This window comes from Propithecus coquereli, unplaced genomic scaffold, assembly GCF_000956105.1.
Source record: "Propithecus coquereli isolate 6110/MARCELLA unplaced genomic scaffold, Pcoq_1.0 Scaffold421, whole genome shotgun sequence".
NCBI classification, from domain to species: domain Eukaryota; kingdom Metazoa; phylum Chordata; class Mammalia; order Primates; family Indriidae; genus Propithecus; species Propithecus coquereli.
The window spans coordinates 227,990-249,650 of NW_012149964.1; positions in this window are offsets into that span (position 1 = coordinate 227,990).

Sequence of the window (21,661 nt, forward strand, 5' to 3'; positions counted from 1 at the left end):
CATTTGACATTGATAACTTTACTTCTTCCTTAAAACTTCCTTCTCCTTTGACTTGTTTGAGGCCAAACTTTCCTATACTTCTGAGTGTTTCATTTTTTATTTGTCTCTTCTGTGGGATTTTTTTCCTTATATACATCTTAAATGTTAGCTTTCCCATATGCCTTGTCTGTAGACAAATTTTCTTCTCTTACTCTATATATTTTTTTTGGGGGGGGTGATCTCATGCACCATCATGGCTTCACCTATCACAGAAAATTTATGACTCCCATATATTTGCTTTCAGTATCAAAACTTCACCTGATATCCAGAATTTATATCCAATTGCCTATCAGGTAGTTCTACATGGCTGTACTACAAACATATTGAACTCAGTGTCTTCCAACATTCTCTCCAAATCATTTCCTTTTCAGATGTTCCTTTTCTTGCTGTTACTTACTATTATTCACCTATTCGTCAAAGAAAGAAATCTGGGAGTTGTCCCTGATTCTTCTCTCTTATGCAGACCTCCTATCCAATTAGTCACCAAGTCCCGTTTCTTCTACCAACTTAATATAGTTCCTTCTGTACCCACTGCTATTGCCTTGGTTCAGTTCTGCATCACTTCTTTGCTAGGTTATGATTACATTATTCAGTAAATGTTTATTGAGTGCCTACTACATGCCAGACACTGTTCTAAGTACTAGTGATACAGTAATGAGCAAAACACAATAGTGTCTATTCTCATGAAACTTGCTTTCTATTGGGAGGTCAGTAAACAAATGGATAAATAATATAATTTCAAACAATGACAAATGTTATTAAGAAAATAAAGCAAGACAAGAGAACCAGGGGCAGGTGTGCATGTGTGTGTATTTTAGACAGGGTAGCCAGGAAGGGCCTTTATGAAGAAATGCTATTTAAATGGAGAGTCGAATGATGAGAAGGAGCCAGTCAAATAGATAGAGGAAGAACATTCTAGAAAGAAATAGCAACTATAACCCAGAGAGATGAATGAGCCTAATGATTTCATAAATAGCAAAAGGATCCCCATGACAGAAGCTTAATTGTGAAGTGATAAGAGATGAAGTTAGAAGTGTGATCAGATCATGTAAGTCCTTTAAGATTATGCTACTGAGCTTGGGTTTCTAGCCTAGATTTAGTGGAAATATAAATGAAAAAAAGGGCTGTGATCTGATTTACATTTTCATTTCTGTGTAGAAAATAAACTATAGATGATCAAGTATAGGCATGGGGAGATCAAGTAGGAATTTAATTCAGGAGTTCATGTAAAAGATGATTAGGATGATAGCTATTGAGATGGTGAGAAGTAGTTAGATTTCAGATATCATTTAGAGTTAGAGTTGACAGGACTTAACTGATATATGAGGTGAGAAAAAGAAAGGAATCAAAGATGTTTTGTAGAAACAGACCTTTCTTTTTCTAATTTTGGCTTCCCTTAAACTCACTTTTCAAAACAGTACCAGTGTTGCTTTTCAACAATAATATTTTGATAATGACGCTTTCTACATCAGTGGTTATTAACCAGGGGTGATTTGGCCCATCAGGACATGTTTGGCAATGTCTGGAGACATTTTTCATTGCTGCAACTTGGAGGAGGGGGTGTTGATACTGGCATCTAGTGGGGTAGAGGCTAGTAGGGATGCTGCTAAACATTCAACAAAGCACAGAACAGCTCCCCACGGCAAGGAATTATCTGGCCTAATATGTCAATAGTAACAAGGTTGAGAAATCCTGCTTCACTCAGTTTAAGTATCACCTCCTCTGGGAAACCTTTTCCAATTTAATAATATGGTAATAATAGTTAACATTAACTGAGCACTTACTATATTTTCTCTAGTGTTAGGAGGCATGCATTCATTTGTGAATTGGGAATTATCCCCATTTCACAGATAAGGAAACTGAAGCTAGAATGATGAGTAATATGGCTAAAGATGCAATGTTAGGGAAATAGCAAAGCTGAGATTTGAACCCCGATGTATTTGACTAAAGGGTTCTAATAATTATACAATACTGCCACCACATTCCCAAGATTGAAATAGAGGGATTCCTCCATGGTGAATCGTTTGATTTTAGAGCTAATTACACTGTATTTTAACTGTTTATTTGGCTGTCCCTCCACTAAACAGTGGCCTCCTTGAAGGCAGGCAATGCACCCTTTGTCTATGTATCCATAGGGCTAGAAAAACGTCCGGCAGATTATAAACACTTGATAAATGTTTACTAAATGAAAACTTACATTCTAGAGATGTGTGCACAACTTGTTATTTCTCCAGAGTAGTTGTTTGGATTCAGTTAATTTCACAAATTCATTTAGCAGGTTTTACAGATGGAGATTAGTCTCTAAGAGAGTTAGCAACTGACATAATTTACATTTGTGGTCACCTTATTGAGATTTTGTTGGTGGTAGGGTGGGGAGATTTAGAGAGGAGATGAGCAATTGTTTTGCATTTTGTAAGCTTTAAAGTGTAATTTCAGACAGGTGATAGCTCCTTTTATATGTTGTTGTAGAAATTTATAAGCACTCTATTTCCTGATTGATTCTCTAAGAAAGATCAGAGTTTCTGTCTCTGGCCCAACACTTACTTAAATAAGAAAATATGTGAAGGAGTAAATAATATTAATTGAGTTTGTGTTTTCAGGATGATTTTGACTTTGTGAAGTTAGACACAGGTATGGAAAAACAGATATAATTGATAGAAAACTACTGTACTAACCACATATACACAAAAATGACAATTTTATGGATTTATTTTAGAGCTAGACTTGTTCAATATCACATGGCTATGCTGATGTAATAGGTGTAATTTGCTAATCCTTACCTAACTCTGCCTTGGCATGTCCCAGAGATTCTTGGTTTTAAGAAAAAAGGCAGAAGGCCTGAGTAACTCTCTTCCTGGGCCACTCTCTGGATCCAGAGCCTGGTATAGGCTGTAATTCAGATTTTTCTCCCTACCTTGGCTGGCTACTCCACCCAATTTAGACAATCGGACCATCTTGCTAAATAAGGCCGTGGGTCCACAGAGTAAATAATCAGTATTCTTTCTACCTAATGGAGCTCTTCTGAATAACTAGCAATAATTAATGATAACTAGGGATTTATTCAGTAAGAGAGCAGTACAGAGAGAAGAGGAGAGAAGATCTAGGACACTTGGAAGATTATTAGGGAGTGGCAGGCAATTATGATCACAATCCTAGAATTACAAACATCAGTCAATAGAGAAGAGATAAAGCCAGTTTTGGACAGATCCAAAAAAAAAGGTGGCAGAGAACAAGGTTTTAAGGTTTCCTGGGTCCAAGCAGGAAAAGACATTGTTCCTAGGGTAACTGGCAAAAAATGAAAATGAGGACCCAGGAATTGGAGAAAGAGACAGGAATTTGGGAATAAGGCAACAGAACCAGCATAGAAAATTAGAGTGGTGTCAGTAGCTGGATTCACTTGATCTTGAATTCTTGAAATAATGGTCTAAAACACTTTCTATTTATGCTGACCAGGAATAATATTGGTTCCAAAACTGAGGGAAGAAAGGGGTTAATTTTTCAGAGCTATAAAATTTAAGGAATTCAGTGACAGAAGGCTGATCAATATCATTTTATATATACTCTTCTCCCCAAGTTAGAAAAACAAGGTGGACAACCAATCCCTTTCCCTCATAGGGTAACTCACTCTGGGTGGGGTCGGAAAGTCTACAGGCCTCCAGGTAGAAAGACTTTCCTTAGCCCGAAGCTTTATCTTCTGGTCGATGTCCCCTACTGCATCTTTCTTCTATGTGGAGCTGCAGATGTTCTGTCCATTGACTGTGCTCAATGTCACAGGGTCTTTCTTCTCTAGGATAACTCCTGATGTGTCATGCTCACCATGTGTCTTCATAGAATGATATTTGATATTTCTGAGGTTGCTTTCCTCCATATACAGACACCAATATCCTATAACATATTCATTGATTGAGTCTATAGGATGGTGGTCAGCATCACCAAAGTCTCCCTTCCCCGAATACTGTTTGTAGCTGTCTCCCAGTACCTTTCCAAAAGAGCCAGTAGCAATGCTCTCCCTGAGCCCTCTAGTGGCAACTAGGGAATATTATGCAGCTTTTTCGGGGTTTGGCTCATTTAAATTAACTCAGCACTCTGACTCTGCCCAGGCAATTAAATCTAAGCCAAAGTAGAATATAGACCTATTAAACATTCCCTGGTCCCCCAGACCCTCAAATGTAGCTTTCCTATGGTGTGATAGGGTAGAATACATTATTTCATCTCTGTAAATACCATATCAAATTATCTAGGGGGTTTGATAAACAGTCTCTAAAATATTTTCTCAAGACAAATGAATGACTTGGGGAACTGTAAAAAAGATCTCTGACTTACAGGAATAAGTAACTTTAAAATATAAGATATTTATTAGAGCAACTTTCATTTAGTGACGTACCTTCAATGGTGGGTCAGAAAGATTCTCCATATTGTCAATAGCTGCAGCTTTGTATAGTGATCACTGATGCTAAGAATGGTAACTCTGAGGCTCTTTATAAGCTTCAGTCTTAAATAAAATGTCAATAAGCATACTAAGTCAGAGAAAAAGATTCAGTGAGTTCAACATACGCTTGTGGAATTTTCTCAATTAGAGAGATACAAAATGTTGGGATGATAGAAGGAGGAGCAATTATTTCCAGTGGGGGCCAGGTGGGACAGTTGGGAAGGCTTTGTGGAAGAGGTGATAAGTAAGTTGGGCTTTAAAGAATGAGTTATATTTTCATAGGTGGAGGAAGCAGAAAGAGTATTTGAGGTTGAGGGAACAACATGAGTAAAGTCATCAGAAGAATGAAATTTCATGGCGAATGCTTTGATTTGTCCAGAGCATAAAAATGTGTGAAGGAAAATAGTATCTCAAGGGTAGATTGAAAGGCTGGGGCCATGTAGGGGAGAAGAGAAAATTCCCCTATGCCCTCTGAAGGTTCACTGAAAAACCAACTGACAAAAGGCAGATTAATAGGAGAAAAGGCAGACAAATTTATTCGATCATAGTTTTATGTGACATGAGAGCCTTCAGAATGAAGTCCTAAAGATACAGGGGAAATTATCCATTTTTATGCTTAGGTTCAACAAAGTATGGACAGCTGTATAAAATATCAGACAAAAAGGGTATGATTTAATACTAATAGACTGAGTGGGGAAACACAGCAAGGCCTGTCTATTTAGATTCTTTTTGACCTCTCTGTGCAGCATTCTTTCCTTCGGGATATGGAGCAGGACCCTCTCTGGAATGGGGATCTTACGACCTACAATCAAACAAGGTAGGTCACATAATTTTTTTATGGTCAGTTTTACACAGAAAAGTGGTAGAAAGTTAGAGTAATATTTTTAGGTTTTATGGCTGGCTTTGGGAAAAAAGGGTTGTGGTTTCTATGACCTGCCTTGGCGAAGAGGGATTCTAGTTTCTATGGCTAGTCTCAGGGAGAATAAGGGGCCACAGACAAGAGGGCAGGAGAAGGTGAGAGAGAGGCTATGCTTCTCAGGCTGCTTCTGAGACCTTCCTTTTGGGGTATTATTTTCTGAGGTCCAACAGTCAGATCATAGCAAGTCCAGAATGCCCATGGAATAGCATAAAAATATACCCAGAATCACTTAGATTTTCAAAAAACTTAAATTGCCTTAATTTCTGTTACTGAGTGTATCTTGCTTTCAAGCCCCCATACCTGCTGATATGGACTTGTCAGTTAAAGGTAACTCAATCTCTTCTAATTTATAAAGCAATCTATTTTAGCCAAATATCCAACCAATTCAAGGTGAAACCTTCTTGTCAGGATTTATTTGCCCTTTCAAAGAATATTCTTTCCTCTCTTCCTTCCCAGGATGGTATCTGGATGCACAGGAAAGTGTATGTGTCCTTATAGCACGGGCAAAGCCTTAATTCCACATGTTGTCCTCTGGGTCCTTTTTAGCCTTCGTCAAAATGCTCCTTATCTTGCTTGATTACTAGTAAGCCTTTGATGATGTCTGCTGAAGCATTACTTGCCAAAGCCACCATTCATGAAGCCTGTGTACTACGCAGCCTCCTTGTCCAGACCCCAAGCCTCTGGCTTTTTCAGGATTTTTACAACCCTTCCCTAAGATGTATGGAGACTTCTGGATTTCCTGTATATCATGTTGCTGGCTGTGGGAAACTTCCAGCATTCTTTTTTTTTTTTTTTGTCTTATTATGTTATGCCTCTATTTCTTTTCTACTTGGACTGTCCTATGTTGATGCAGGACACACTGCAATGTGGTCTCCTTCCAGTGCTCCAAATGGGAAGCAAGGATTAAGAGCATTCTGATTTTAACTTCCCCCAAAGCTTATTTGGGATTTTTCATATGCCTTCTCCTTCCTGTGGATGATACTAGGGCATGAGTGTACCATGTGTTTTCTCAGAAAATCAAGACAACTGCTTAACCTTAGTATCATAACCTATGAATAACTGTACTATCTGCCTTTTATTCAAATTTTTATTTTCCCTCCAGTCCCAAGAAAGTTATTCTGTGTTCTATTTTATGACTTGTGGTAAAACATGAAATCCATAATTCTATGCTTTTCGCTTTTAATATTCAAAGAGAAGCATTTGGAATTCAGAAACACAAACTCATATGCAGAAACACATACATACAACTCTTTTTCAACAAAACCTGGCTTCTCACTGGATTTCTCACTGTGGACTTCAAACATACAAATAACAATTAATTTAAACTAATCAGTGACCCCATTATTCAATGCTCTATCTGCTCTACCCCTGAAGCTATGATAGCCACTGATTCAAAAAGTGGAAAAAATTGAAACCAGTAATTATCATAAATTAAAACACATTGGTGTCATGTCTATTTTCCTATTATGTGTGAGTCTCCAAAAATGTCTCTGGTGACAGAGTACAAGATGGCTTGGAGGCAGTGTGAGGAGAATATTGCAAGTCCAGATGAGAGATGATGATGTGGGAATGAAAAGAAAGTAATGGAGTTGAAAACACTTCAGATATAGAATTATTATAGTAGGATCTAATGAGTAACTAAATATGGAATGTGAAAGAGAAAAATTAAACATGAATGAGTTTCTATCTAGAAGAGTATTGTAGATGGCAACTCTACACCTCTATTAACACAACTCTTTCCCTGAAGTAAGGACTATGAGATACATACCATAGTTATTTTAGAGGTAGAACCAATAAGACTCGATGGCCGATGGAAGGGTTGAAATTGATTCTGAGGCTATCTTACTTGAAAAACTAGGTTGATGCTATTGCCAATTATCTGAGCTAGGAAACACAGTTGAGGAACAGGTGAAAGACTGCTGCAGTTTTTTAGACAGTGGAAAAATCATGTGAAGTAACAAAACAATCTCTTGGAAATTAATTTCTGAATTAGGAGTGAGATTGGGGCTAGAGATACAGATTTTGGAATCACCAATTCTACGGTGATATTGAATTTATAGAAGTAGATGATATCATAAGAAAGAAAGTATGGACAAAGTAGGACAGAGAACCAAGCAGTAACCAGATTTTGAAAAATGCTTAAATTTAAGGAATAGAAGGTGGGCAAAAAGATTCACTTAAAGAGATTAAGGAAAGGAAATCTAAATAGATGGGAAATCAGAAGATAAGAATGCCATAGAGCCTAAAGAGGAGAGAGATACAAGGAGAATCTACAGAAAGCCATTAATAATGGCCATTAGCAATCTTTGAGAAAGTTATTTCATTGTAGTGATGTTGAGATATCAGTGGATGGTTCTGACAGGTAGCCAGTGAGAAAACGTTTCTTTGGAAAGAAGGAGATCTGAAAGAAGAGAAATAAAGGGAGGTACAGTTAATGGAAGTTAGTTTTTGTTAGGGTGAGAAATACTTGAGTGACTTGAAAGTATTTGTAGGCAGAGGGCAATGTTCATGTGGAGAGTTAAACATCGAAGATGCAGGAAACAAAATGAATTAACTACTGCAAGTTATCAGAGAAAATAATATAGGGTTGGGATCATGAGCATAGGAGAAAAGGTTAGCTTTTTCAAGAAAGAAATATTTCTTTTTTTTGAGACAAGAGCAAAAGAGTTTAGGATCAGGAAGACATAAAGAAATTTTCAGCCACAAAAAAGTCATGATACCTCAATCTTTAGTTAACTGTAATAATACAGTTTTAAAACTTTCTAGATAATCAAAGGTTTGAAGTTTTCAGTTTATGAAATGTAGTCATATGCACACAGTCTTTTGATCCTTGTACAGTAGCATAAGGATATTTCTTGGGCCTGGAAAATTTCTTTACAAAGAGATAAAGAGCCCTCACAGTTTGTGTTAGGCTCATCTCTTTGTTTGGGAATATCTTTCTCTATTTCAGACTTGATGCGTACTTCTTTGTTCTACTTAAATGTGTGCATCATATGGCATCTGACCAACCTCACTGCTATATCTGTGAGGAGGCAATGGGGTCCTTCGCCTGCAGCACAAGAGGGGTGTATCCAAATCATCTCCTTGCATTGTTTGTGGGGTAAGACTTGCTGGCCATGGGGGATCAACATTCCTATTGAAGCTGATATTGCTCTGTCTCTTCTCTATGTGAGGACAGCATTATTCTGTGCAGTGACTGTGTGAATTGTGTCTTTTTTGGTGACTTCAATACCTGCAAACCATAGAGCGAGTTGACATCTTAGGACTACTGCTCCTGGTGGTAGGCAAAAGGTATCAACTGTTCAATAATTCCAGCCTGGTTACTCTTTTATAAATAAAGTGAAAGACCAGCCTTTGCTATATATGATAATAGTTCCCTGAGAGCCAGACCCATTTGGGGACCTTGCTGCAGTTTTCTAGGTCCAGACTCTCAACTGAAATTGCATTTACCAGGATCGATTTCTTTTATGGCTTACTTCAGTGATATGTGACATCTCTGAAATAATAAAAATGAATCTTTTTCTTTGAAAAGAATAATGTTTGGCTTGTACCAAATCTTATGGCGTAAGACACTGAGTTGCAGTAATGAAGTTCTAAATCACATTGATAGAGCTTCATTCATGGTGAAAAATCATTTCTGCAGTCACTGAGTGGTTGTGTGTGTGGTGGGGGAGGTGAAGAGACGGAGAGGAAGCACTACTATAATCAAGGGTCATGGATGCCAAAAGATTTAAACATGTTATTGTTTTCTGGACTTTCTGGGTTTTGTTGGTTAAACCTATAAATACTTACCATCTCTAGATTGCTCACAATGTGTTACATATTGGACTATATAGATTTACATATTGTCTTAGTCCATCCAGGCTGCTATGAAAAAATATCATAAACCAGGTGGCTTATAAATAATAAACATTTATTTCTCACAGTTCTGGAGGGTGGGAGGTCCAAAATCAAGAAGCTAGCTGTTTTGTGTTTGATAGAGGTCTGTTTTCTGGTCCATAGATGGCAACTTCTCACTGTCTTTGCATGGTGGAAGGGGCTAGCCAGCTCTCTGGAGTCTCATAAGGACACTAATCCCTCTCATTCATGAGGGCTCCAACCTTATGACCTAATCACCTCCCAAAGGCCCCACTTCCTTATACCATCCCTTTGGGGGTGAGGATTTCAACATATAAATTTTGGAGGAGCACAAACATTCAGACCATAGCATATATATTAACTCATTTATTCATCAAATAACACTGTAAGATAAGTGTTATCCTTCTGAGGTTTGCAGTGGTTAGGTAACTTGTTTACAGTCACAGGCTGATAAGGGGTAGTTGGATTTTGAATGCAAATCTATGTGGCTTCAAAGTTCATGCTCTTGGCTAATATTCTAGCTCATTCTTTCTAAGGGCAGGTAAATCATCCTAATCACTTGGAGAGCCTTAGAAATGAAGATTCCTGCATAAACCAAGTATCAGAATCACTGTGCTGTAAATATACTAAGGAAGACAGAAAGAGCCACCACAAACCACAGCACTATACACCATCCAACTACCACCCCCTCACCACCATATCACACCACAAGATAGCAATACCAAACAAATAAATCAATGAAATTCTGTGAGTAATGCTTGGAAGTGAAGTGAAAAGAACAGTGACAACATTCTTGGACCTTGTAGTTCTGGTGGAATCCTAGCCAGATTTCCATTGTAAAGATTCCCTTTTCTACCAATTGTTGTTAGGAAAATAAAAGGCGATCCCACTGCTACACGCACATGTATTTCATGAGCAAGCTCGGAAACAATTAGAAAATGAAGACCAATGTTTTAAGTTGGTTAAGGCCTCCTATTCAATAAGACATAAGGAAGAATTTAAGAGTGTCTGTGTTAAGTCAGACTTTGAGTGGTATTAGAGTGGTTAGAGTAGTATGGTTTTCCCAGGTTCCTACAGCTTCAGCAAGTGAGTCTAATTCATTGTGTTAAAATAAGAGTTTCTCTTTTTACAAAATTCTCCTTGAAATTATTCTGTGAAATATAAACTACAACTTCCTACTCAAAAATTGATAATATTATCTTAGCTCTGTTGAAAATTGAGATTCATTCTAGGCCAGTGCTCAGCAAGCTGCCATTCCTTTTTATTTCTCAATATTTTCAGCAAACTGTCCTACTTAGTAATCTGTCCCTCTAAACTGTAGCATTTCAAAAGTTATTTACTTTTCTACATGGAACAATTATAGCCATTACTAAATTGCATTGCATTATTTATAGCTGAAATCACAGACACAGACACACTATGTCTATGATTTATGTATTTTAACATGAACAGAAATTAAATGGATATAAGAACTGTGGCAATCTCACCAGATATTAGCATATTAAAAATGAGAGCTAATGAATTGGTTTGGCTTTACATGGCTAGCGATAAAGGTCAATAGGATTTGGTAAGGCACCTGTTCAATGGATTAATTTCTTCTAATTCTTTCAAGGATCTGGATTATAACAGGTATCATAAAATTACATGACATAATCATTTGTGTTCAAGGAATCATCTAGAGACTGTTAGAGTTTTACCTAAAATGTCTTGAGAAAGTCTTCATTAAAAGGGGTTTCCTCACCCATAGGGAAACATGGCATATCTCAGTCTATGATAAATAAGAGAGGGAAATATTTTTAGGCAAGGTAGATAGGGAAAAGGCTTTTGTTATTCCTAATATCATACCAAAGAGTCATTGATTCAATATGTACTTATTGAGTTACTACTATGTACCTGGCATTATAGTAGGAAGACCAGAGGTAGGCCTTTTAAGTTACCCAATACCTAGTCACAGTACTTGCCATATTCTGCAATGGTATTTCCATTTTATTGCTGTTGGGATTATTCTACCTAAGCCCACATTTGCAGATAATTCTGAGAAAGAGTCTACTCTTCCCTTGGGTTAAGCCTGAATCCAATTGCAGCGGGTCTGGCAGGGAAGCAAAGAAGAATTTTAAACCTTATCTTTATGGTATAGGAGAGAAGTTGGCAGAGACTTTCAAAGATGGAAGGTGACCATGAGAAATATTGTTGCCATACAAGGTAAGAGAGGAAAAAGTACATCGGCGCTTTACTTAGTCTTAATTTCCAAGGAATTTTGTGGCACTATACATGTCTTCATAATTTTCTGTAACTCTTTGTCTCTATCCTGAAGAATAAGGGGATTTCTATTTTGACAAAACGGTGTTGTACTGTTTCTGTACAAAATTGCAAGTAAATGTTATTTATTAGTTTAATTTCACACCTCAGGAAGCTAGATGCTTTGTTTGACAGCAGTGGCCTTTTGGGTTGAGTTATGATTCATTAGAAAATGATAAGTAAACTAAGGAAGTATAGGCTAGGACATGCAAACCAACATCATAGCAGACACACTACTGTTTTTATCTCTGCATGAATCACTGTGAACAACAACAAAGAAAAAACTAGAATTAAGGCAATGGTGGAGGAAAGACTCCCAAAGTAACAGCTAAATATGGATGATTGTTAAAACCATGGGAATAGGTGAGACTGTTTATGTAAACTTCCTAGAATAATGGAGAAAATCAGAGTGATTCTATAATAAAGCCCTGGAGGAAATTAACATTTAATTGATGAATATAATAAAAGATACTAAAGAGATTGGAAAGGAGCAATCATGATAGGCATAAAGAGAAATATAAGATTGTGATGCTATGTATACCAAGGGTACCCTTTCAACATGGAGGGAAGTGTTAACAGGGTTAAAGTCTGTAGAGAAGTCAAGTAAAATAATGACTCAAACCAGGACAATGTAGATTGATCAATTGATGACTATAAGGTAGAATCGTTGGGAGACATGTCATATTGCAATGGTATGAGCAGTCACAAAGGAGTGAGAAAATGCATATAATATAAGAGAAAAAGAGCTTTTGTAAAATGAAGGATTAGAGTTGGTAGAGGGTTTTGACAATGGTAAATATTCATAAAATTGCTAACAGGCACTGTTATGAAATCTGGGAATAAAGCAATGAACAAAACAGATGAAACCCTTGGCTTCTTGGGGCTTACATTATTGGCGAGGGATGGGGAAAATTTTTAAAAATATTTTTCAGGCAATGAGTAGTTCTATAAAGCAAAATCAAGATAAAAGGATAAAGAGGGATGGGATGCTATTTTATAAGGAGCGAACCTGGAAGACTTTTCTAACCAAGTGGCATTTTAGCAAAGTTTTGAATGAGATGAAAGAGGAATCCATGCTAATATGTAGAAGTGGTGGTTTAGGGAGAGGAAATCATTCTAGGCATGGATCAGAGCAAGATTTCTAAGAGAAGGAAGTGCTTGTCATGTTTGAAAAGCAGAAAGGAATCAGTATGTTTGAAGCAGAGTGAGAGCAAAGAATTAACTAGTTGTCAAATTGTATAATGCTTTGAAAATTGAATGAGACACAATGTCATTGGTAAGATTTGAGCAGAGGAGTGGTATGATCTGACTTATGTTTTTTTTTTTTAGGGATCATTTCCGCTTTGTAGAAAATAGACCACAAAGGAAAGGTTGCAATAAGAAAAATCATATCTGAAGTAGCTAAAGTAATTAATGCAAGAGATGATGGTGGCTTGTACCAGGGTGGTAGAAGTAGAAGCAATGAGAAGCAGTTGGATTTTGAATGTATTTGATGCAAGAGTTGCCACAATATGCTGAATGATTGGACATGATATATGAGAAAAAGAGGGCAGTGAAAGATGACTACCAGAAATTTTGGTCTGAGCAATTGGGAAAATGGAAGTGCCATGTATTGAGACCAGGCAGTATGCGGTAAGAGCAGATTGGCAAAAGGTGGAAATCAAGTTCAGTTTGAAATAGAAATATTGAGTTAGTAATTGAATATATGTGTCTTGATTTTGGGTCAAGATATATGTATCTTGACATTTAGAAAGGCCAGGTTAGAAATATAAATTTGAAGGTTGTCAAACTACAGGTGATATTTTATAGTTGTGGAATTGCATGAGTCTACTCGAGCAGTGATTTTTGATAGAAAAGAGAATAGAAAAAACCGAGCCTTAGCTCTTTGCCTTTAGAGGCCTAGAAGAAAAAGAAATATCATCAAAGAAGAATGAGAATGTATGGTCAACAAAGAAGGAGGGGTCCCAAGAATGGATTTTGAGCAAAGTGTTTTGAGAAGGAAAGAGTGATAAACAGAGCCAAATGCTGCTAACAGATCAAGTAAAATGACAGTTCAGAACTGACTGTTGAAATTGGAGATTAGGCAGTCATTGGTTTTGATCAGGGACAAGTAAATTAGCTTAGAAACAGTGTACAGTTGAATTGTTTTCTCCAGTATTCCTTAGTTACACATGTGTAAGTGTGGAGAGGGTAAATGTTAAGATTTATTCAGAATTCGTCGTTCTGTGGGGAAGAAACATAAAAAGACAAGAGAATTGAGGGACCTGATGACATACTAATTTACTAATTAATTTAATGCAGTTGACGACATGATCTAGTTTGTACGGGAATAAGAGTGAGGCCAACGTGGTCAATAAATTGCATAAAGTCAAAGCGTAAGTGCTGGGAGAATGGGATTGCTGGAAGAATAATTGTGGTTAGAAAGTAGGATAATGAAGTTAAAATTTTCAAGGTGGAGTCATTTTGAGTGAAGATAAAGTCCTGCAAATGATCATGGATGTGGGTATCTGAAGCAGAATATAGGCGAAGGTCACTGGGGTTGAAGAATGGACAATGAACTATGTTGCTAAAATTTATTTGAATTTTTTTGAAATTCATCCCAAATGAATGTTAAAATCACTCATAATTGTAGCAAGATTTGAGATACAAAAGAAGATTATAGGCTGAGCATCAAAGTCTTCAATGAATGTCAGGGTTGTATTAGGGACCCTGGAAGTCTAATTTACCCTCACACAATCTTTAAAATAATTCTTCTGTTTTCTTCCCTATACCTCCAAAAAAAGCTACATTATAATTTTGTGTTATATCAATATGTGCCTATACTATTTGAAAAGTGCGTTTTTTCAATCTATGAGCTCTTTTAGTTCTTCAAAAGAACTGGAATATCCTTCTCAATACTCTATCTCATATTGTTTCCTCTTTCTTATGGTATTCCTTTGTTTTGCTGAAGCATGTCCTTGGTGGTTTCCTGAGACAGGGTACAGAGGAGGTAAACTTTTTGAGACTTTGCATGCTTGAAACGATTTTCATTCTACATTAATACGTGATCGATAGATTTTCTGAGTATAGAATTACAAATGGAAAATCACTTTCCACTTGTGATGGCTTGCTCCAAAATCTCTTACTTCCCATTGTGATAGTTGAGTGAGCCAGTGCAATTCTGACGACTTCTTCTTTGTATGTGACTTGTTTCTAGAAGCTTGTAAGATCCTATCTTAATTCACAGTGTGCTGCAATTCAGTGAGACTGTGTCCTGATATGGGCCTCTTTTCATTATTTTAGTTTTGAGGAAGAAACCTAACATAAGCCCTTTTAATCACCAACCATGCCCTTCAGTTATGGGAAATACTTTTGGAGTACTTCTTTGATATCTTTTTTCCCCTCCCTATTTTCTGTTTTCTTTTTTTTTTCTTTCTAGAATTTGTAAGACTTGTATTGATTCTATAATTTTTATGTCATTTTCCCTTTATTTATTTTTTCTTTTCTCTAAGGAGGCAGTGTAGTGGTTATATGAACATTTCCTCTGGAGCTAGATTTTCTGGGTTCTAATGCAAGCTCCACCGTTTACTAGGTTTTGACCTTAGAAAGGTCACTTGTCTTCTCTATGATTCAGAGAACTGACTTAGTTTCCACATATGGGAATTGAATAGTGTCTATCTTATGGTTTGTTGTGAAGAGAAAATGAATTAATACATGCAAAGTTCTCAGAACGGTGCCTGATACATTATACGAAGTATATGTTAATAGAATATGTTACTATCGTTGTAATAATTACTTTATTGCTTTGATGTTCTGCCTTCTATATATGTCCTCAATTTTGCCTTTAACTGCCTTCAATGAAATTTTTTAAAGTTTTGATATTATTTAATTACCAAGATATTTTTCTTGAACAGCATGGTGATGATAGTTAATAATATCATATTGCATATTTGAAATTTGCTAAGAATGTAGATCTTAAATATTCCCACCACACACAAAAAAGATAACTTTGTGAGGTGATGAATATGTTAATTTGCTTCATTGTAGTAATCATTTCACAATGTATACATATATCAAAACATCACGTTATACACTGTAAATATATATTATTTTTATTTGTCAATTATACCTCAATAAAGCTGGAAAAAGATACTTTTTTTGTTCTTTCATTTCTCTTTTTATAGCACCCTATTCTTTTTTCATGATGGATGCTATATCTTTTGTTTCTCTAAGGAGTTAATTAGAATGTTTTTTAATCTTTCTTATGTTTTCTCACATTGTCTCTGCTTCTGTTTCCTTTTTCTATTTCTTCATCTTGGTCTGTGTTTCACATTGAAGATTTTCATCAAATATTGGTCATCCTTGGCTCTCCACTCACATTTGAGAGTGAAGAAAGAACTGTCAATCTATATTTAAGGGTAAAACTAAAAAGCTATTTGAAAGCTCTTTGTTATTCTGTTAGTTAACTGGTGATTTTCACTATAGAGTGATTGTACAGAGACATGAATATCTGAGTGTCAGGGACAGGTAGGGGAGAACTGCTAGTTTGTATATGTTAGTATACGAGGTTTTCCCCCTGGGGAGGCACTGATTCTTCAAAAATGAGTCTCTCATTTCTTGCCTGGTTGCTCGTGTTTGGGGAGCCAGAAAGAGATTGGGCACCTCAATTTTCACTATGAAAAAATTCACTGTTTTTTTAAAAAAATTTCTTTCTCCCATCTACCACTGTGACTGATATTCTAGAGTTTGGAGCCTTTCTTGATTTCTCCAAAGAAGAAACACCTGGTCACCTGCTAGAGTGAAGAAGGAATCCTGGAAGTCTAACTTCTCCTTGTATAGTCTTTAAATAATTCCCATGTTTTCTGCCCTATATATCCTCTTTCATCATCTTTTGAGATACTTGGTGTTTCAAACTTTCCCAGTTCCATGGGGTCATTAATTTTCTTCTCACTAGCATCTTTTGTAGGCTTTTAGATATTGGTCTAATTAGTTTTGTTCAGTCAACATTCCTCTATCTATTTGATATTTCTCATCAATTTTTGTCTCTTGCTGAGTTTCCTTTGTCCTTGTGGTTTTATGCCTTATCATTCCTTATGGTGTTTAAGGGTACAGGTTCTAGAGCTGAACTCTTCGGGTTTGAATCCTTGCTGTGCTATATTACCAGCTGAGAGAGCATAGGCCATTTACCTAACTTGTATCTGTTTCTGTTTCTTTCCTTTTCATTTATTGTTGAAAAAATAGAAATAATAAAAGCACCTATACCATAGAAGTTAGTACTTAGAACAGTGTCTGGCACAAAGTACCTGTTCAGTAAGTGTCAACTGTCATTATTTTTATCACTACTAATATTATTATTATTATATTATTCTCTTTATGAGTTTTATGCAAGACTAGAGATAAATACACACGTTCAATTCTCTATGTTTAATCATTTATTTTAAAAATGTAGATGGGACAAATGAAGACTTTATTATTAATTATCCTTGAGAACTTAGAAGAACAGGACAGAGTAATTGTGAATTTTTATAAATGACATTCTTTAAAAGCCTGGAATGCATGAAGTTTAAATAATTAGGAACATGCCTCATTGCATTTCTCCACTTTTCTGAACTCATTATCAGCTTCGTCTTAATGTTGGTTTCCCTTACAGTCACAAGGTAGCTGTAGCAGTTCCATGTATTTCATGCAGATATGACAATGTCCAGAGGCAGAAGAGGGGCAATGTTATCAGTATCTTCTTCTGAGGAATGAAGAAATCTTTCTCCAAAGCTCCCAGTAGATCTTCACTCATGTCTCATTGCCTAAAATTCATGATTACCTTGAAATCAATCACTGGCAATGAAAATAGAACCTCAACAATTGACTAGATTGATCAAGATTTATACTTGGGGCTGAGAATAGGCTCCTAAGCCCTTGGGTCATGTGGGGACACATGAAATAAATAGTACTCTTGCAAGAAAAAAGACGGAGAAGTGAATATTTAGTAGGCAACCAAATGTTGCAGAGAAAATTATGCTCCAGGCTGTTCTGTAAAGTCATAAATATTGACTATACCTCAAATAGGATTGAGACTTATAACTTCAATGAGCATTTTGGGAAAGAAAAAGTTAATTTCCCCAATGCCTCTTTGCCTAGTAAGTATTCTGTAATACCAAATACTAGGCTTATTTATATTCAAATCAAATTGCTATTGTAACTTAAAATTTGCTTATCATAGTGTCACAAATAGCTAGTTTCCTTATTCAGATAAAAACAGACAAACCTTTCCAAGTTAACTACTTCCTTACTTTTCAGGCATTATACATTAGAGAAATGTATGATGAAAATTGTATAAAAGAAATATAACTATATTTTGCATTCAGAAGTGAATGTAAGCACAGTTTCATGACTCCTACCTATGCCCAAAGATATCTGAGAAAAGTGAATAAATCCCTTACCTGACTTCCTGAGTCTTTGGAAAATGAATTTTAATTCTCCAGTTTGCCTTACACATTTTAGTGAGCTAATTACAACATTTTTACTGTTCAGCCTGCTTAAAAATCAAACTGTGAAAGTTGTGATAAACCTACTAGCAATTAAGAGACAGCAAGATGGATTATCTCCAGATGCTCATGGGACTTCTTGAAGTTTGGAGAGTCACATCTGTTTCTGTTATACTTTGGTATTTTTTTGTTGATTGTGGAAGCTCTTTGTGGCCCTGTTGACTTGCAGATATGCAAATAGGCTTTATCCAAGCGTGCTTATTTTCTGGAATGGAAAGTTTCTAGGCAGATATACAGCAAGAAGTCATGGTACATTCACCCTCAGAGCCTGAAAAACGTATGCTAGGTCTCATAAGTAAACTTTTCATTTTGGAGGAGACAATGAAAGCTTATGATATTTTTCAGTGTGTTTTAGATTGGAGAAGAGGTGAAACATTTTTCTTCTATGAAATATGCTGATAAGAATAAAAAAATAATGCCTCTAACTAAGTCCAATAAAACCTGGAGTATTCTTTCTTTGAGTTCTCGACTTCTCTTTCATTCAGGTTTCCTACAAAAAAAATTCATCAAATTCTGCATTAGGAGCACATATACAGAAAGCTACAAACTTAAGAGACATCATTCTTTGGCACAGATATGTCAGTGATATTAAAGATTAAAGTGACTTTTTAAAAAAAGTTTTGTTAATTCACATGTAGGCTCAGTTCTGTGATTATCAATCATAGTTGAATCAACCATTTTAGATGGATTTAGGGTTAGGAGTCAGAAATTATAGACAATTTAGCCACCAGCAGAACAACACAGCTTTCTACAACCAAAAAAAGTTAATCAACCATGTATATTTATTCATATAGCCATGACATTTACTGACAGTGTGTCCAACCCCCAATGCATCAGAATATAGTTAATTCACTTTATCTCATAAACACTGCACATATGATTTCATTAATATAAAATTCCTTTACTTAGTGTTTTAAATTATCTAAATACTTATAGGAAACTTTAGTTCTCCATCATTTGTTGAAATTTATCACTTGAGGTTATAATATATTTGCTTTATTAGTTATATCTAGAATACACTAGTACAAGAAATTAAACCTATACTGATTTGTTTAGGTCTACGTACTGGAGAGCTACATGCTTATGTACGATCAATTACATTTAACATTTATAATAATATTTAACATACAGTACGTTTGACATACAATAAAAAATAACATTTACAAACTCACTGTTGTAAGTCTAGTGCAATGTCAAATGTGATTTGAGAGAGTAAGAGTTAGAACACATGCTCTTTATCCCTAATTCCAGGTCAGGCTTCTTTGAATGAAGTACAGTGTCTGGAATGAAATCAATAATTTCATTCTAGTACATGATGGTTAGCTTATGCTATGGTCTGAATGTTTGTGTCCTCCCTCAAATTCATATGTTGAAACCTAACCTCTAATGTGATGGTATTATGAGGTGCAAACATTAAGAGGTGGAAACTTCAGGAAGTGATTAGTTCATGAGGGCTGTGCTCTCATGAAGAGGATTAGTGACCTTAAAAAAGAGGCCCTAGGGAACTTGTTCATCCCTTTTGCCATGTGAGGATATAGCAACAAGGCACCATCTATGAAGTTGAGAGAGGGTCCTCTCCAGACATCAAATCTGTTGGCAACTTGATCTTGGACTTCTAAATCTCCAGAACTGTGAACAACAAATTTCTATTGTTTATAAATTACCCAGTCTAAGATATTTTATTATTATTGGCACAAATGAACTAAGGAAGCCTATACCTGGAATAAAATGTTTATTCATGGTTGTCACACTAAGAAAGGTCATCCAGAGGCTGGAACGGTATCTACATAAAAAAGAGGAAATGAGAGAGTGAGATTTATCATGAGCATGTGTGAAAGAAGGATTATATTTGTTTTGCATGATAGAGGATAGAACTAGGACCAAAGAGTGGGTGGGAGTTTCATGGAGAAAGAATTTATTGTGTTTTAAGAACAGTTTTTTCTTATTGTATCTCTGTTGAAGAGAGTTGAGTTAATCTTACTCCTCAGTCGATGGCACACTGATATCCTTGCTGCTTGCAAGAACCATACCTGTTTGTTTGTTTTTATCTATTTCCATTTCTCATCCCCTCAGGCAATCGTTGTAATCCTTTAATGTTTACTTCTACTTGTAAAATATGTTTTGTTGTTTTATACTTGTGTATTTTTAGTTTACATAAATGGTATTTTGATCTGATCTCATTCAATTTATTTTCCCTTTTCCTTTCACATTTCTTTTAAGTTCTATCTAATTTGCTGTATGTATTTTGCTATTAAGTTCTATCTAATTTGCTATTTTGTCATTTCTAAATGCTATATAATCTCCATAATGTACATCTAACACATTTTACCTATCAAATACCCAGTAATGAGTATGCTGATCACATCCAACTCCCTGCCACCATAAACAACATTGAGATGAATAGCCTTGGGCATGTCACATTTTATACTTTCATAAGCATGTATATTCTGGGTCACATAGTGTAGATACACTTAGTTTGACTAAATAGCTCCATATTGCTCTATAGAATGGCTCCGTCCATCAACAGTACATGAGAGAACTTGGAGCACAGGGATTAGAAAACTTTTTCTGTAAAGGAAAAGATAGTAAATATTTTAGACTTCGCTGGCCACATAGAGTCTTTGCCACACCTCTTCATCCCCCTCTTCCCCCTCCTTTTCCTCCTCCTCCTTCTACAGTCTATTCCTCTTCTTCTTTTAATCACCCATCAATAATGTAAAAACCATTCTTATGAACTGTACAAACATGGGTGAAGGACTTCATTTAACACTTGGACCATCCAGAGATTTTATCTAGCCACACCTCCCTGCCAACACGTGGCAGATAAGTCACTTCGCTAATTTTGGTCAGTGTAATGGACATAAAGTGAGTGCTCACTGTTTTAAGTTCCATTTCTCTGATTATTAATTAGTTATATTGTCTTTTCAATTATTTGTTAACATTTGGGTTTCCTCATCAGTAAACTTCCTATTGGAATAATTTACTCATTTTCTCTATTATGATTTCTATATTTTTCTTGTTGATTTTGAGTAGTTTCTTACATATTGGATACAAATTCATTATCAGTTTTAGGAACTTTAAGTATCTTTTTCCAATTAGTTATCTGCTCATTAACATTATCCATGATATCTTTCATTGAACAGAAATACTAAATTTTGATTTTTAAAAAAAAACTTTCTAATAGTCTGAGCTATGAACAGATGGGATGAGCCACTACAACAGATAGTAAGTTTCTGAGCTTCTTCAAAGGCTAAATGGCCATTTGCCATCAGTGCTGTGTTACAGTGTTTCAAACATTGAGTGGATGTGTAGACAAGACTATCAAGGTCTCTTTCAGCCCTGGGATTATTTGATATACATGAAGCAGTTTGAAAGAAATATTTGGAGATCACAGGATTTGGGTAGTAGAAGGGATATTAGTGATTCACCTGATCCAGACTTCTCATTGTCTGTGGTAAGAAACAGAGGCCAGAACAGGGGAGGTGCTTGCTTAAATTTTCCACAGCTAGTTGGCAGCAGAGGCTGGACCAGAATTTCCTGCTTCACAGTCCACTGCACTTTCCATTACCTCAAGATAAATTCTAAATTTAATGGTTC